A 19,039-nucleotide genomic window follows, 5' to 3' on the forward strand; every position below is an offset into this window, starting at 1 on the left:
ATACACCATTATGTGGTGGGGGCATAAATGAAAAGTTTAACACCCTTTTAGATAATGCCCAATTCTTGTCAATAAAATGTGCAGTGAGGCAAATATACCCATCGGTTGTCAAAGAAGTCCATAAATCTGATGTCAAACTAATCCTCCCTTGACAAACATTTAACAAAGACTTAACCTTTTGTTTCTCCAACATATGCATCTTAATCAAATCAGCCTTGGCAGTATTTCTACAAATTAATGGTACATCACTACGCAAGTATCTATGCACTTCTCTTACACCATCATATTCAACATATGAGAAAGGCAAGTCATGCTTTATAATTGTACCAACCAACAATTCTCTATATTTTTTAGGACAAAATTTTGAGCCACTTACAGACAGAGTTCCTTGATCTCTAGATAGGAGCATCTGCTGAATATCATGATCAGTTTTCCCTCCACAAACCTTCATATGCTTCTGTAGATTTCCAGTTCCATGTGAACTGTTAGCTATATACTTATGGTCACAGAACTTGCATTTTGCCCATATTCTTGTGTCATTTGGATCTGTAGAAGGAACTTCATCAAAATGTGTCCAAACAGTTGAGGTCTTCCTACGCTTCTTCGGGACCTTTTTTGTCGTTATCGGATTTGTATGAATAGAAGGAATCGAAGGATCCTCCCTTGCATCTATTTCAACCACATCATCATCGAATATAACCGAATCTTCATTAATCACCTACACACATATGACATATCATTAGTCAATTAGAATGAAGAAAAAAAAAAAAAAAAGAACCCTTTTAACCAAACTGAGATTAACATATAGGCAGTTAAAATAAAGGGGGGAGAAGTGGAAAACAAGATGTACTTAATTACAATTTACAAGACAATGGAAACAAGAATCCCAAACTCAGTATAGCAATAGAAAGAAGATATTCAAATGTAGGCACTCACTTCAACAGTAACAATCATTTCCAAAAAAAAAAGGTTCCTTTCAAGTTGAAACAAAAATAACTTATAAAGAGCCTACTTTTTAAAATTTGTACTTGTCATAACCAACTTAAACTAGAGTGCTAACCCAAATTCAGATTTTTAGAATCGCTTATATGTTACAAGCACATTGATTGCAGAACTATGATCTCAATCATTTTTTTATTTTTTTTTCTTGTGAATACTTTTTTAATAGAATATCTTTTACTTCACCTTGTTTCCTTTTGGGGAGCAGCATATTTTGCAAAGTAAAATTCATTTGGCTCAATAAAGTTTAAGATTCTGTATGAAGCTAAACTTAATTGGATTAAAAAAGAAACTTTATACTTGTAACCAAATTGTAATTAAACAATCCATTCTCTCTATCAATCAGTCCTCGATTAATTATTCTGATTCTACAACTTGCAAAACCATTTGCAAACTGTATCAAATTCAGCAGTCATTATCCACATCTTTAAACTTGGTGCCCTATCCCCTGAATTCCTGCCTGTTAAATGTGTACTAACTCTATTTTAATTAGTCTTTTAGTGACAAGTGACAACAAGCATTCATAAGCGGTTTTTAGATTGAAACTATCAATCACAATTGAAACTAAAATAAAAATCATCACAGATTCACAAACATTTAATTTCTGTCCAAATTATCAATCACAATTAAAACTAAAATAAAAATCATCACAGATTCACAAGCATTATGAAAATATTTGTCATTTATTTCAAATTATTTGTCATTGGGTCTTTTCAATCATAGTGTTGTTCACTTGTTCTTAATTGGTCCCATTTATAAAAAATATTTATCACATGGGAACAGGTTCTCTGTTCATTGGAACAACTATTTTAAATTCTCAGCAACGACAATGCTTCGGTAGCAAAATCAGTTAATCCAAGCAAAATCAGTTTATCATTTTTATTTCACTACTAACTATTAACCACATAACCTCTAACATGAAATGAAATAATCACATAATTTCCAATCAACGCATATAATCTATCTAGGAGGAAGTGTAAATTTGATCATAATATCTTAATTTTTTTTGTTCCATTTTGCGACATGTTTTTTTTCCTTACAATTGAAGTACTTGACTCCTAATCAGTTAATACAAGCAATTTTGCCTTTTTGAACTCCGAAGAAGAGAAGAAAAAAAAGAAAAGAAAAGAAAAGAAAAAGAGATCCCCTTGTATTTGGAAAAGGCAGTGAGGGGGCCTATATGGCTATATTCACAGTTTCACACTAACAAGTAAGAACACTGCTGAGAATCTGAGATGACAATCCATTTCACGAAACAAATCAAAATGCTCTAAAAATGTAAATTAACTATTAACAATGACATACCGGCGGTACGGGATGCGACATTGGCGGAAAAGAGAGAGAGAGAGCGGCAGAGAGATGGGGAGAGTGTTGGTAGTCAGCAACAAGCGTCAAGCGTTGGCCGTCGGCAGTTGGCAATGAGCGGAGAGCTGGAGATCAGAGACTAGAGAGACTAAGAGAGAGGGCGTCGACGGTCCACAACCCCATAGGCCATAGCAAAGATTCAAAGAGTAACAAATAAAAATCTTGCTCCGAAGGACCGAAACCCACAACCCACAAAAGTCATGCTCTGAAACCACAGAGAAAATCTTAGAGTTGCCGGTGATAGATTTGATGAAAATCTGAAATTTGTTTGAAATTTGAACAAATTTTGGACTCTTACCGTGATGGATTTTGTCAGCCAGTGGAGAGATGTTGCTTAACTTGCTTGGACTTGGAAATTTGTTGGACTCTTGGAGAGAGTCAGAGAGGGGCTGAACAGCCTGAACTGATGATTAGGTGATTTAGTGATTAGATGAAAGAAGAAGAGAAGGGGCTGAAGTGCTGATTCGCTGAAGGGCAGTGGAACCGTGGAAGTGGAGCTGTGGAAGACCGTGGAAGTTTGGAATTGTGGAAAAGGTAGGGTTTTCACTTTTCACTTTTTAATTTGATAGCTTTACGCCTTTACCTTTTAGTTGTCTTATGAAATTTGTTTTTTGAACTTTTGTTTTCGACTCTTTTCACTGTTTTGTGATTTTTGAACATTTGTTTTGTGATTAAAGCTTAAAAGTTAAAACATAAAATGATAAAATCACTAAATCAGAAAATCAGAATCAGAATTACTAAAATAATATAATTTAAATAACTAAATTACTTTATTTTTTTTTAATAACTAAATTACTAATAAGCTATAAGCCTATAACAATATAACAGTATAACTTATTAGTTATTACTTATAATTTATAAGCCCATTTAGCCTGAATCGAATTTTCCAAAAAAAAAAAAAAAAAAAATTGTGGTTAATCGTGTCTGGCAGGTCACCCGTGGGTGACCCGCCACCCGACCCGCCAAACTAAGTTATGACCCGTTTAAAGTAGACCCAAATCCGTTAATTTCATGTCGTGTTCGTGTCGGGTTGTCGGGTCGTGTCAAAATTGCCAGCCCTAGTTTCCAGACATCTATCGGTAACTGAATATTTTGCCGAAGCCTGTCTGGACATCTGCATGGAAAATCTTCTCTGTCCACAGTTCTTCACTTCTAGGTTCGGACATCTTGCAGACGGGGCCCTTCTAGAACTCTTGTCCGCTAGGCTGTCCGAACATGTAGGAGACAGAGACTTTCTGGAACTCAAGTCCACTAGGCTGTCCGAAAATGTAGGGGACACAGACTTTCTGTAACTTTTATTCGAACACCGCTGGAGGCTGTCTAGACATGTGGCAGGGAATCCAGATTTTTTAGAACAATTTGATCTTCATAATATTTTCCAAATCAATGCACCTTCCTTTCTTGATTAATATTCTTCGATACTCTCCTTGTTCAATTATTTCTTTTCTTGATTAATATACTTACAATATTTCTTCAAATTCGGTTCTTTCCTTTTTTTGATTAATATTCCTACCAGATTCTTCTGAAAGTCTTCTGAGTAATGTTGTGTCCCAAAATAGTAACCTTTTTGTCAACATAATTTAGCCAATAATAAAAACAAACACACACACACACACACACACACACACACACACATATATATATATAAGTTAATACTGAAAAGTATGTACTTTCATAAAAAATGAAGTTTTGTCAGTCATAAAGTGACATATGAAGCAAATATAATAAATTAACTTGATCAAGAATAGGAGTAAATTTATTGATTTAATACTTAAAACAATTCAAAATACTACGTCACATGGCATATCATAAAGAAAGTTTATTTAAATGGAAATTGATTTGTATATAAAAAATAAAAAATAAAAAATAAAAAATAAAAAATAAAAAAAAGTAAATTTTCTTGAGTAAGATAAATCCTAAGTTAAGTGGCCTTTTTTCTAGTTTTTTTAAAGAAAAAAAAAAAAAGCAAGATTGTCCCATGGTTTGGGTTATTATTTAATTAATAACTTGCTTGTATAGAAAACCACCTAAACCTAAAAGGTTGGTGCTCATATGAACATGTGAAGGGCCTATTGAAAAGCCACAATACATTAAATCAAGCACACATTTCAGAAGAATTTCATTTTAGTAACCTGAGTTCCATCTTTAACAAAAGGTATAAGAGCAAGTGCTTGATAAAGTATGCCTATCTACAAAATCAAAAGGAAAATGTAGTCAAGAGAAAAAGAACTTTTAATTAATATGAATGGGTAGAAACCGTAGAATGCAATTTAAATGAAACTACAGCTTAACAATATCATTATGAAATATAACATCAGAAGAGCAAACAAACAATGTTCATGTCCTATAGATGAAAATACATTTTGACTGGAAATAATATGTGAGAAATATAACAACCAATTCTAACCCCAAACATGCGAAAGCAAATATCAATAGGTAGTTAGTCCCTAAATTAATTGAACACAAGCACATATGTGTATTAAGCTAACAATTATCAACAATCACACAACACGATATTTTTGTTGACAAAGAGAAAAACCTTATACCAAGGAAAAAATTCTTTGGGAGAGCCAAACCTAGGATTTCACTTAACTTAAAGAATAACTAACTACCGGCAACAATAAAATGTACCAAGATCTAAAAAAGAAGTTTTGGTGGTGTAGCATAAAGTGGAATGTTGCTGAGTATGTTGCACATTCCCCTTCGTGTCAACTTGTGAAAGCTAAACACCAAAGGATTGCGGGGCATAAGTTGGATGGAGAAGCTAGCAATTGGCGAAAGTCCACTAAAGTCCTATTAGCAGAAGAGTAAGGCCTCAGTGTCTCAATCACATGGGTTAGGTTCAAGAGGGAGTTCAGTGAGCATTTTTCCCTCGGGTACAATGAAGAAAATGTGCTCAGGAATTCCAAGACCTTAAGCAAAGGCACATGTCAGTCAAGCAGTATTCGGCTGAGTTTCTGAAGTTATCGAGGTATGCTCCACACCTCATCCCTGATGAGCAAACCAAGGCGAAAAAAATTTCTTGACGGCTTGTCGCCAAGAATCAAAGAGAGGATTGCCTTCCTCGAAATCACCAGTTACACCAAAATGGTGCACACTGCCACCATTGCTGAGAAAGGGATCAGAGAAGCGGCTACTGACTATGTGAGTAGGAAGCAGTCAATGTCTATGGAGCTCCTCCTCCTCCACCTCTGTCAAAGAGACAATTTTCCAGTAGTAGGTCTGAATTACGCAGTGTAGTAAATGCGGGAAGCCACACTTAGGCGAGTGTCGTAAGGGAACTAGAACACGTTTCCAATGTGGCCGAGTGGGCCATTACGCCAAATATTGTCGCCAAACTATTAGTTAATGAATTTAGTTCCGCTGCTACAGATTTATCTCTTATGTATTATGCATATGTTATGAGATATATTATGTTGATGTTGGCTTAATGACCAATCGTCATGCTAATGTGATGATTCCACTTTTTATAAAAAAGAAAAAAAAAAAAAAAGAAGAAGAAAAAAAAAAGGGTCATCACATATATGGTTATGCTTTCTTACTTGTTAATGGCACTATCTCGCAGAGCAACAAGAAGCAATCTTGTATAGCCCTGTCCATTATGGAGTCAAAGTACATATCTAGTTTATCATCTACTTCAACATTTTCAAGTTGTCACATTGGTGTCTAATCCTGTGACAATCTATTTTGATAGCTTAGCAGTTGTTGTCTATGCTTAGGGCCCCAAGCACATTAATAGAAGCGACCATGACATCTTTGATAGCCCATAGTGACACAACCCAAGTATTATGGTAGAAAATAAGAAGGTGATCCTAGAACACATTTGTAGTAGTCTATCCTTACGAACCTATTGACAATGCACATAACAAAATATGTTTACCAGTTTCTTACAAAAGGCCTAGGGCTTATAGTGTGACGACCTTTTTTATTATTATTTTTACAAAATGGAATCGTACAGTGGCATGACGATAGTCACTAAGCCAACACAAACATAGTACACATCCTATAACATGTACCTGATATATAAGAGTCATCATCTATGCAGCAGAAATTAAATCTCATAAACTCGCAAGTCTAGATTTCAGGTCCGTTTGGGTTTGCGATTTCAAAAAATGTGAGTTAAAATAACGATTTTAAAATGTACGATTTGAAAAAAGTGGTTTTTAAAAATGTAGTTAAGCGTTTGGCAAAATCACAGTTTAGCCTTTAAAATCTCAAATTAACCTTTAAAATTCTGCGTTTTCAAAAAAGTACCATCTTACATGCTATTTGAAAAAATAGATTTTCTGTGTTTTTAAATCGCAATTTTTAAAAACGCAGTTTCCAAAAGATTTATGTTCTTGGATTTGGTTTAAAATCGCACTTATTGTTTATGAAATCACAATCCCAAACGCACCCTACATCAACAGAGCCAATACATTGTCTATCTGTTTAAAGCTTAATTAAAATATTAATTACACAAAACAATGGCTGTACAAAATACGTGTCACATTCGACACAAGCCATATACCAAAATCTTTACAAAACATGGACTATCCGAGTCCAACAAACCTTTGACCCCAACAAAGAGCTTTAGTCGTAGTATCCCAAGTATAGCGCCACATGGTCTTCATCGACGTCTGCGGTACTTCTAGCCAAAGCATTAGCATTAGTCGTGGTGTTAGTCATATCCGCATAGGTGAAAGTATTAGTTCACCAAATCAGGAGTATAATACAGACTGGTTTTCATAATGATAAACATTTTTATTTTTACCCTATGTTTACAATAACTACTACTATAAACGTGATGCCTTTGTTTTGAAAATGTTTCATAGCTGATAAGAGTAAACATAGGTACACATGAACAAAAGGAATCTTACTACTTTATACACATATACATATATATAAAGTGACTCAGCTATATTTGTATACATGTGTGCCACAACTTCGAGGGAAACACATGCATTCAAGCATCTCTAAGCATGCAACTCTTTGACATCAATCCTAGCCATACAAGTATACAAATATTCTACAACTCCGGAGAATATAAGTATACTAGCACATCCACCTAACATCATTTAAATCATGTGCAAAATAGTCGAATAGAAATATGCATATGTTCTCTCCCATTAAGACTCACAGGCATATTAATACTTCTAGTCATGAAAACATCTTAAAACATGTTACACATCATCATTATGCTACGCATGCTCATCATCCGTTTTCATCTCGTTTTGGTGCCAATTGGGACGTAGCCCAGTGGTCTTCGGTTCATTGCTTCTTTCCATCTACTTGCTTGTGCTTTTGTGTCATATAAACATTGTGTCCATGCTTTCACACACTCATGCGTCATTAAGCATCATGTTCTTCACATACTTCTTTCAAACACATCATGAATTTAACTTCACATAAAACTCATTAAATCATATCTCAAAGTAACATTTCATATTCATATCATCAAATCCTGTAAATCTTTTCTCAAATCTCATCTCAAAACACATAGTCATCATCAAAGCATTTCTTAACATAATTGAAAGTATCGAAATCAACCACAAGCATATATTCATCTAAAATAGCATTGGCTCAAAATTATAAATTCACATCATTTTCTTATCAAAAAACATAAAAAAATTCTCAGTGAGTAAAATACTCACTTTGGCTGCTCGATATAAGGCTTAAAGATGAATCATCAACCAAAGCCTCGCAATGTACTTCTGCATAAGAACATTGCATGACACATTAGTATTTTTAACTCTAAACTTCCAACTTGCTCTTGATTGTCAAGGGTTAAACCCATTGAAAACCCATAGAATTTTTAGGGCTCCATTTGACAACCATTAACAAATAGTACTAACCCATAAGATTATATTAGGGTTAGACACTTAAAACCACAACTTAAACACTCAAACCAAAAACTAGTGTTTTGGGGTTTTACCATAAATCCACCCAAACGTGACCCAACACTTGGAGATCATTTAAAACACTCCAAAGTGCACAAAACCTAAAGGAAAAATGGAAGATTATACTCAAGTTCTCAAGATTTACACCAAATCTAGAGAAACTTAGAGATTTCGGATTTACCTTAAATCAAATGGTGAAAATTTCGATCTTGCTTCGAGGATCACGTTTCCGAGGTCGAATTTGAGATTGGATGCTTTAATCTTCAAGGATCCAAGGTTTTGGATCAAAAACTTAAGAGAGAGGAGAGTTTTCGTGAGAGAGAGAAAGAGAGAGAAATTTGGAAAAATGCGCTGAAGGCCTCACTTCTGCAACTTTAACACAAGCCTATCCGAACCCACAAATAGCCTATCCAGACACATATTTTAGGATTCATATATGGAAAATTTCTGTAAGTCTCGTTTGGACATAGCATTAGCCCTTCCGGACACGTGCATGTGTTGTGACTTTCTGGAAGTCCCATTCGCAAGCCTGACCGAACACAGCTGCAGACATGGACTTTCTGCCAAACCCGTCAGGACACATATCTTAGCCCGTCCAAACAAACTTCATTGAAAATCCATTCTAAGTATTTTCTAAGGATTTTTCTCACATAGTCTAATTCATATTTTCAGTGCCTAATTAATTTCTTGGACATTACATATAGATTGTAATTGTTTTTTTATTTATGAATGGATTATTCTAACATCAGGTATAGTCATCTTGCTTTTGAATATTATTGGAATTTAACTCATTTATGGAATTTCATCATTATGATGTAATATTTAGCACACATACACCATGTAATATGATCCATGGTCAATGTACGCGAAAATGCCAAAATCAACTAACTCAGGCGAGTAATTGCCTTTAGCAATTGGAAGACTAGGAAAAACTGGGACATATATACTAAGATCCCTACGGATTTATAGTGAGTTAAGATTTGAACTCTTTTGAGATAGAGAACTTCACTATAGAATGTAATTCATAGTACCTGTGCTTCAACCAATTAGTAATTAACTGAAGAGATCTTGACTTCCTCACAGTGTTAATATTATGATTCTATATAAAGTAGGATGAGTGTGAAAGGAAGGCTACTTTTTAACATTCAAGTTTTTGCACTCATTGGCAACATGAAAGTAATTTCTCAAAATTTGTGATATAGTTGTGGCTACATTGATATACTAGGATTGAGCATACCGTTGACTTGAAACTCAATAGGTGTTAAATATGCTTAGTCTTATGTAGCCGAATGAGTATAAGGACAATGAGGCATGTATTTTTAGTGAGATGCGTTATGGTGGTCTAAATTAAATTTAGGATAGTTCTCTTGATATCCCTTTCTTATTTGGGTGAACAAGTAGGTGGCACGTCACATTCACCTATATGAATTGGACCATTCATTGATTTGATGACAGAGATGCATGATTACACATTTCATTATATGTAAGTGAGAGATGTTGGATTTTGAGTTTTAATGAACCTAACCCAAATGGGCAGCCATAGCGAGCCCATTTAGCTTACTAGATAAAATTATATTATTTTTTAATATGTGAAATCTGGGACAAAGAGAATGTACAATTAAATACAATATTAAATATAAGTATTTATTCAAACGTAACATAGTATTTAGTAATAACAAAAGTATTTACATAATATTTTATATAAAAGAGTATATTATTTTTTAGGTCTCAATAAATAAGTTGTTTACTCCAAAATCTCACACATAAAACAAGATCAACAAATCCAATTAAAAATTCAACTCCCAAATTACATAATTGTGGGTACAAAATTTTCAAACATAAAAACTAAAAAATATAACAGTATCAAATCAGCTAGTACAACATCCGTAGTTAACATTATTCAAAAACTAAAAACCAAAATTATTTGAAATAATAGACAATCGAGAAATGTTATCTAGCAAGTCTTGCTCTTGCACATTCTCTAAGAAGCCTCCGTATGAATCTGTAACCATAACATACTTTATGAGTGAAATCCAGCTTAATAAACAAAGTGAGTTGTGAAAAAGATGAAAAAGCATGATTTTAGTTAAATAATAGAAGGGTTCTATTAGATAAAAATGATCTTAATGCCCAAATCGCAAGCTAAAAAAATACAAAAGCTTATTATGCTAGTGGTACCACTAGGAATAGCTATTGAATAGATCAAGTAATGATCATCTCACTTGTCCACCTCAGCCTTCAGATCTTTTATTTCTTAATTTGTTGTTTTATTATCTAGTAGCATATTATTCAGAAAAATATTCTCCATATTGATGTCATAACTGTTTAAAGATATTGTATTATATGATTGGCATAACAAGATATGCCAGTTGCAGGTTTCTCTAAACATTTATCTTTCATAAGAAAACTAAAATAATAAGCAACGAAAATGAGATTTTTTTTTCAATTATTAAAAACCAAGAAGCAAAATTAAAACTAGAGTATACAACAAAGAGATAAATTGTTACACCCTAAGAACCATCGTTGACGTTGGTGAAGAGTAAGGAAATCCTCATAAATACAACCCATTGTGGGAAACTAAAAGCAATTAAGTGAAACGAACTTATATTGATTAAGGATGAGATGAAATAGCAGTTGTTGAAAGAGAAGGTGATAAAATGAATTGTGTAACACGTCCTATACAAAAAGTTCAGATAAAACAATTTTTGGAAACAAAAATCATGGTATTGTAGTTATTTGGTTATACTTACTCTATAAAACAAATAGTGGAGTAGTAAATAAGTAACTTTTGTGACTATAATTACTATCCAACAATTTTATTTTCCAAAATCTTATATAAGGTAATTCAGAATTTTCGAGACTTCTATCACTAGAATTCACTAACTTGATATCTTTCTTGCTCCAATTCAAATTAATTTACTCTGCTTGGTAATTAATTCAAAATCTATACATATTTATCATAGTAAACTAGTTAAATACAAAATTATCGAAAAAAAAGAGTGACAACCAATGGTTAAGATAATGATAAAATTTTGTTTGACATCACTTAAATGCTCCATAAGTTAGGAAATATGTGTCAATGTCAACTTTAATTACACGTTAAAATTCATGAAGAAGAACCAATGTTAAACATTTTGTAGTGAATGAGAATAAATAATCCACAATACTTTCTACTGATGTCCTAGGAAAATATAAAAGTTTAAAATTATTCTTTTGCAGTACATAAGAAGATTGATAAGCATTCTAAGAAATATGCTGCAACATGGTTTTGATCTTTGCATTGTAGACAATCGATGTTGGTGACTAACAAATGGCGAGAGAGAGAGAGAGAGAGAGAGAGAGAGAGAAAGAGTAGTTAAGAAATCTTTACCTGACCTTACACAGGGGATTCTACGTATAAACGACATCTTATTGCGTCTTGAAATACTTTTCATAACATTCTAAGAAACATGCGCCAATCTCATGACTTCGATACTCAAAGCAATTAAGTAAGCAGTGTGAACTCTCAAAAGTCATTTTTTTGCGATATCGATGCCTAATCAAGCATTTTCGATGAGCTTTCAATATGCATTCTTCGAATTCCAAGGTGCCTTGTGCGCCTTTTTTTTCACAATTTTTAATTTTATCTTCAAGGCAATTGTACATTGTTCTTTTAACTTTATCAAGTTCAAAGGATTGAGGATCAAGGACGAGAAGTGGAGACGAAGAAAAAGAGGTAGGGGCAAGGTCTTTATCGAGTTCAGAGAAATAAGGAAGCATGGTCGGAGGTGAAGAGGGACGAAAAGAGATATGGGCAAGGTCATTAGCTTGCACTTTTAGGAGAATAAGGATAAGCAACTCCATCATCACAACCATAAGTTTGCTAATACATTTGCACGCCATGTATTTTCTTCCACTTTAGCAGCTTTTTATTTTGATGTATAATCAAAACGATGATTAACTCTTAGCCCTTATATATTCTAGAAAATTGATTTATTCTTAAAATATTTTGGTTCAAATAAATGTTGTTTAATGGTTGTGACTTTTGGAACTAGTATCATTTTGCACATATGTGACTTTTGGGTTAAGTGCAAAGTTTTTACAAGGATTCCAAGGTTTTAAAATAATTTTTCTGTTCACCTATAGTTTTTAGCAGAACATGTGTACTAATAAGAACGTGGTTAGTTTCAAAAGGACTAGTGAAGGGAATAATCCTCTAGTCATGATAACATCAAGACATGAATAAAAAATTAAACCAAAAAAAAAAAGCTTTAAAAAAATATTGATTTGAAAAGCATGACAAATATGCATTATAGGATATTTAGAATTCAGCCATTAAATTATTCAATTATGAAAAGACAATATATATATATATATATATATATAAGTTAGTACTGAAAAGTACGTTCTTTCATTAAAAAAAAATGAAGAATTTTAGAAAAAGAAAATGAAGTTTTGTAAGTCATAAAGAGACATATGAAGCAAATATAATAAATTAACTTGATCAAGATTGCGAATAAATTTATTGATTTAATATTTAAAACAATTCAAAATACTACGACACATGGCATATCATAAAGAAAGTTTATTTAAATGGAAATTGAGTTTTATAAAATAAAAATAAAAATAAAAAGTAAATTTTCTTGGGTAAGATAAATCCTAAGTTAAGTGGCCTATTTTCTAGTTTTTTTAAAGAAAAAAAAAAAAAGGGCAACATTGTTCCTTGGTTAGGGTTATTATTTAATTAATAACTTGCTTGTATAGAAAATCACCTAAACCCAAAAGGTTTGTGTTTGTATGAACATGTGAAAAGCCTATTGAAAAGACACAATACATTAAATCAAACACACATTTCAAAAGAATTTCATTTTAGTAACGGGAGTTCCATCTTTAACAAAAGGTATAAGAGCAAGTGCTTGATAAAATATGCATATCTACAAAATCAAAAGGAAAATAAAGTCAAGAGAAAAATAACTTTTAGTCAATATGAATGGGTAGAATGCAATTGGAATGAAACTACAGTTTAACAATATCATTATGAAATATAACATCCGAAGAGCAAACAAACAATGTTCATGTCCTATAGATATGAAAATCCATTTTGACTAGAAATAATATGTGAGAAGGGAACTTATATTTAAGCCCCCCAAATTTCTAGTCGTTTTGGAAGTAGTCCCCCAAACAACCAAAAAGTGTCAAAAAGATCTCATTTGTCGAATTATTCCCATAATACCCTTACCACGTGTCATTTTTTCAATTAAAAAATAATAAAATTTAAAACAATTTAAAAATTAAATTTAAAAAACAAAGAAAATTTTAAAATATGAAAAAAATAAATAAATAAAAATAAAGGGGGTGGTCGGCCACCCCCATTTTTGCCAAGGAAGGCCGGTTTGGCAGTGGCCGAACCATCTTCATGGCCCTTGGGATGGTTCGGCCACCCCCAATGAGCAAAATGGGAGTGGTCGAAACACCCCCAAGAGGCTTGGGAGTGGCTTGGCCACTCCTGTTTGGCCTGGGGGTGGGTTCAGCCCCCTAGACGGCCGGTCTAGGGGTGGCCTAACCACCCCCAAGGGCCATGGGGGTGGATTCAGCCGGCCGATCTCGAGGTGGCCAAACCACCCCAATGGCCCTTGGGGGTTGTTAAGTCACCCCCAAGGGCCAAAAAAAAAAAAAAAAAAAAAGGTTAGGGTTTGGCTCTTGGGGTGGCCGAACCATCCCTAAGAGCCATGGGGGTGGTTCAGCCACCCCCAGACCGGCCGTCTGGGGTGGCTGAACCCACCCCCAGGCCAAACAAGGGTGGTTTCGGCCACCCCCATTTTGCTCCTCAAGGGTAGCCGAACCACCCCAAAGGGCCATGGTGGTGGTTCTGCTACCCCCAAACTGGCCTTAAGGGTAGTTCAGCCTTCCCCTTGGCCAAAATTGGGGTGGCTGGAGACCCCTATAGGTTTTTTTTTTCTTTGATTTTTAAATTGTGCTAAATTTTATTAATTTTAAATTGAAAAAATGAAACGTGACAAGGGTATTATGGGAATATTTTGACAAATGGTGTCTTTTTGGCACTTTTTGGTAGTTTGGTGGGCCGGAGTCCAAGGATTGATAGTTTGGGGGCTACTTCCAAAACAACTGATAGTTTAGAAGGCTTAAATGTAATTTTCCCTATGTGAGAAATATAACAACTCCAAACACACAAAGAAAATATCAATAGGTAGTTAGTCTATAAATTAATTGAACACAAGCACATATATGTATCAAGAAAACAATCATCAACAATCACACAACACGATATTTTTGTTGACGAAGAGAAAAACCTTATACCAAGGAAAAAAACTCTTCGGCACAGTCAAACTCAAGATTTCACTCAACTCAAAGAATAACTAACTACTGGCAATAGTAAAACTTACCATCCCTTTTAAATTTACCAAGGCAACCTGTAGTACAACCCACTCCTCTTGTGTTTATGCTCCAACTCCTTCATTGGCCGTTCTACAGAGAATGAACTCCTTACCGATCACCACTAGTAGTAGAGGCGTACAACCGGTTGCAGTTGTGAATATTTGGCCATAACCGCAACCGCAACCGGATAATTTGCTGAATCTTTTCAATTTTTTTTTAATCCAATATTTGACCATTCAATATTCAATTCTAAATATTAAATAGTAAATACTACTATCACCATTCATTCAATATTATATTTTCAGGCTTGATTTTTTTGGCACGATTTCAATGAGTCTTCTTCAACTTGGTTTAGATGGTAATAGTTTATCATCCAGATGTATAGTCACCCAAGATCATATACAGTGTGATGTGGGATTTTGGTGCTGATAGTTTTCCTTAGATTACCAAGCACATTGAGAAGACAGTAGTTTTACATTCTGGTTTATTGGGTTTTGGGTATAAAAAGAACTCCACCTTCTTTTGTTGTCATATAATGTCTTGTTTTGCCTGCATTTGCGAGCAAATTGAAGACCATATTGTGGTTGACCAACTTATTTTGTAAACTTGATTATACTATATACACTATACATGTATGCTAAATACTAATTATATATATATATATATATATATATATATATATATATATATATATATATAATTTTAATTATATGTAATTAAAAAAACTGGTTACCCGGTTATCCGGTTACAATTTTTTTTCGATTTTCATGGTTAGCTGTTGTTGGCGGTTACTGGTTATTTTCGGTTACTAACTGCCCCGCTTGTACACCCCTAATTGGTAGACTTTAGTTGTTGCATAGATTGTGTAGTCATTGTACGTCATCTTGAATCACAAGAGTCTTCATTAGCGCAAACACATGACACAAAACTCAAGAACCTTGTGTAGTATCACACCAAGGCCTTGGGAGTTGTCTCTTAATACTCTCTATGGAAGCTCTGAAAATTGTGTTTCTGAGAGATGTAGAGAGTTCAGACAAAACAGTCTTTAAATATAAATCTATGTTTTTTGTACGACGACGTTCGAACAAGCAAATAAGATGTTCAGACATGGCTAGACATTACTAATCGCCTTCCATGTCTAGACATTACTCCTTGGTGTCTGGATATCAGGAAAATAGAATGTTTGCATTCGTAGGAATGTCCGAACAATTTCGGGGACAGTAAAAATTTTTGAACCATTAATGTCTAGATATCTATGTCCATGTCCAGACATCTCTCAAACCCAAGAGCACATGTCTGCAGCAATGTCAAGACTTCTCAATGGACAGGACCTTTCTGGAATAGTTAGTTCCGCAGAACCATACCAATGTCCAGACATCACTTTAACCCAATAATGGCGATCGTTGTGGTATCTAGACAGCACAGAGGATGTGACTCCCTGGAACAGACCATGTTTGGACAGCCTATGTTCCAATCTGAACATCAATTGATGTACTCGTCTTTTTGTAGCATTCTTCAAATCATCAACTGCAAACCTAGGTACAAAACTACCTGAATCCCCAAAATATAACGATATGCTAGCATCAAAAGAAGAAATTTTCAAATAATGTTAAAGGAGTAACGGGGGCTTATAGTGACAACTAACGCCCAAGTAAAATTAACTAACTGGTAGTTAACTACATGGTTCGTTTCCGAATCTTATTCTAAGAAGAACAAGACCATAGGGATCTCATCCTCTCCGAAGAGAGTTTGCAGCATAAGACTTTCACTTAAAATAATAAATTTAGCATTCTAAAATTCACAATCATAACAAGAATAGCCAGAGTAACTAAAACATCATCATAATATTACCAACCGAAGCTCTCAAAATACACTCAAAAGACCAGTCATAAAAAATATATATATAGATCTGAAACAAAATGATCTAAGAGTCATCTAAAACAATAGTCAAATTTTACACTTAAGAAGGTACAACATAAAGATGATATCTATTATATCCCAGCAGGATTCACTAGGTCTTCTCCACATCCACGCTAGCCATATGGGGTCTAACTATAACGCCTCGAAAAATTAATTAATTGGTAATTAACTTCATGGTTCGTCTACCAGTCCCATTCCATAAGGAATAAGACTCAATGATATACTAATCCTCAAAAAGAGAATATTACGCAGCGAAAACATAAGATATTCTATCAACATTAATTACAACCAGGGCATCTACCAAGAGTCATTATATTAACTGAAATCACAATATACATATCATTGATAAAAAGATCCAAAATAAATCATTGATATACAATTGAACCTGAAATGCTAAGCCTACAACATTACCCAAAAGTACTAACTACCAAGAGTGATCTTCAAAATCCAGCAATCAATCCTAAACCATAACCAAATCGATATCACTACGCCAAACTGTCGCAACTGCTACAAGGTCCAACTCGAATCCAACATCTAAAGGTAGCTCAACTATAAAACAACACATATTTTATAGGTGGAAAACATACAAGCGTAAGTCCACGACTTAGTGGGTAATAATACGCATGATACACATGTTATCATATGGTGAACTCAGTTTGAGATATAAATCACATGCATTAGGGTATTATTTCATTGTACAAGATGATGATGTACGCACTATAGATATATTATATGCTTATAACAAGAGAATCATTTTATAGTTCAATTCTAAAAGGTTTACCTAGGATATTAACCCCTTCCCGGCAGGGTTGTCGCTGTCCCAAGGGACTTGTAATACAACACCGGTGCCCTGGATATGTACGTTACTATCTATCATTAGCAACCCGACCGAGTTCAACCTCGGGTGGCCCATGCTGCTAATAATGTCCACAACCGTGACCCCCATTCAAGCATGGTGCGCCGCTCACAAAACAACTATTTTATCCAACCCATATAATAGTAATCCCATGGCCGTTTTTCTGCACGAGACGGTGTACCATGTCATTTGATACAATTTAGTCTTCATCATATTTTACATGCATGATTTTATAATCTCATCATTTCATTATCTTTTCATTAATCATATATTTTCACAAAATAGAGTTGACAGTAATAAAAATGGCATTTCATGTGAGTTGTAAACAAGCAAGTTTTGATACGTACACAAAATATTCATGCTATGCAGAAAAATAATAATAGCAAGTATCCATGTGAGTTTTACTCACTTGTTTCGCACAACGCCAACAAATCTCCTTGAGGATTCACAACCTCGGAATCTGAGAAAAACCTAACATCAGCCTAAAACTCGAGCTAAAATTGGTCTAAAATCCTAAACAGCTCAAATTAGGCTTTTTGTCCATTCGGCGATCGTTCGTCCAACGAATGGCAAACGTTCGTCTCAAATGCCGTTCTTCATCCAATGAAGGGTGAACGCTTGGTCCTTAAGCAAAATCCCAAATTCGAACCTAAAAGCCATAAAATTGGTTCTAAGCAAGTTCTAGAGTCTTAACATGATCTATAACAAAGTCCTAACCTCAATATCGTCCCCATGCAGTACTACGTACGTAAAATATACTAACCAAAAACTAAGCAAAGATATAAAACTAGCTAGAGAAATTACCAAAACAGTAAACTATGCTACGAAAACTAACTAATCAAAGCAAGAACAACATAAGAAACGAGTTAGGTTGAGGAGGTTACCTCCCTTGAAGATGAAAGACCAAGAGATCTCCTTCTCACTTTCCAAAACACTCCTTCACTCTCCCTCAAGGATCTACTTATGAAATGGGGGGAAATAAGATGAAGAAGGCAAGCGTGGAGGTATTTATAGGTGAAGAAGTCGAAGTGGATAAGAATCAATAGATATGGCTTTTAGCGAACGTTTGCCAAGATATCGCGAAAGCTCATGTAAAAGCTAGGGTTAGAAAATTGTTCGGCGTACGGCCGCGATTGTTCATGGTATGGTCTGACACACACGTTGAAGGTGTGGGATGTACTTTCCAACACATAGCACAACACATCAACGATAGTTCATGGTGGGGACCACAATCATTCCTAGGGAAAAACCGCGATTGTTCCTTGCGAGAACCGCTAACGTTCCTAGTTCGGTCAAATCAAAAGTCAAAGTCCCAAATCCCAAATTAAGACCTAATTATCCTTTGATAATTATCTGGGGTACTACACTAACTCTTCAAAAATGATCCTAAGCATTCCCTCAAGTAGGACCATATACTGCTCCAAACTCGCCATCACAAAAACTATCTATAAAACAATAGGTGGAAAGATAAGAGCATAAGTCCACGACTTAGTGAGTAATAATACGCATGATATACAGGTTATCATGTGGTGAAGTCAGTTTAAGTTGAAATCACTTGCACAAGAGTATTCTTTCATTGTACAAGATGATGATGTATACAATAGAGATATAGTGTATATATGCTTATAACAAGATTCTTGTCATA

At 34.4% G+C, this 19,039-nt stretch overlaps 2 long non-coding RNA genes across 2 annotated transcripts; both read right to left on the reverse strand.

Annotated features, from left to right (window-relative positions):
- Positions 1-6,755: 6,755 nt before the first annotated feature.
- On the reverse strand, positions 6,756-9,019 carry LOC133858662 (uncharacterized). The gene is made up of 3 exons (XR_009898546.1): positions 8,425-9,019; positions 7,998-8,057; positions 6,756-6,994 (listed from the first exon to the last, which is right to left on the reverse strand). It is a non-coding gene; the product is annotated as an uncharacterized LOC133858662 (long non-coding RNA).
- A 981-nt stretch (positions 9,020-10,000) lies between these two features.
- On the reverse strand, positions 10,001-12,168 carry LOC133858661 (uncharacterized). Its single transcript, XR_009898545.1, has 2 exons — positions 11,614-12,168; positions 10,001-10,245 (listed from the first exon to the last, which is right to left on the reverse strand). It is a non-coding gene; the product is annotated as an uncharacterized LOC133858661 (long non-coding RNA).
- Between the last annotated feature and the right edge of the window lie 6,871 nt (positions 12,169-19,039).

The sequence above is a fragment of the Alnus glutinosa genome, chromosome 1 (assembly GCF_958979055.1).
Source record: "Alnus glutinosa chromosome 1, dhAlnGlut1.1, whole genome shotgun sequence".
Classification (NCBI taxonomy): Eukaryota; Viridiplantae; Streptophyta; class Magnoliopsida; order Fagales; family Betulaceae; genus Alnus; species Alnus glutinosa.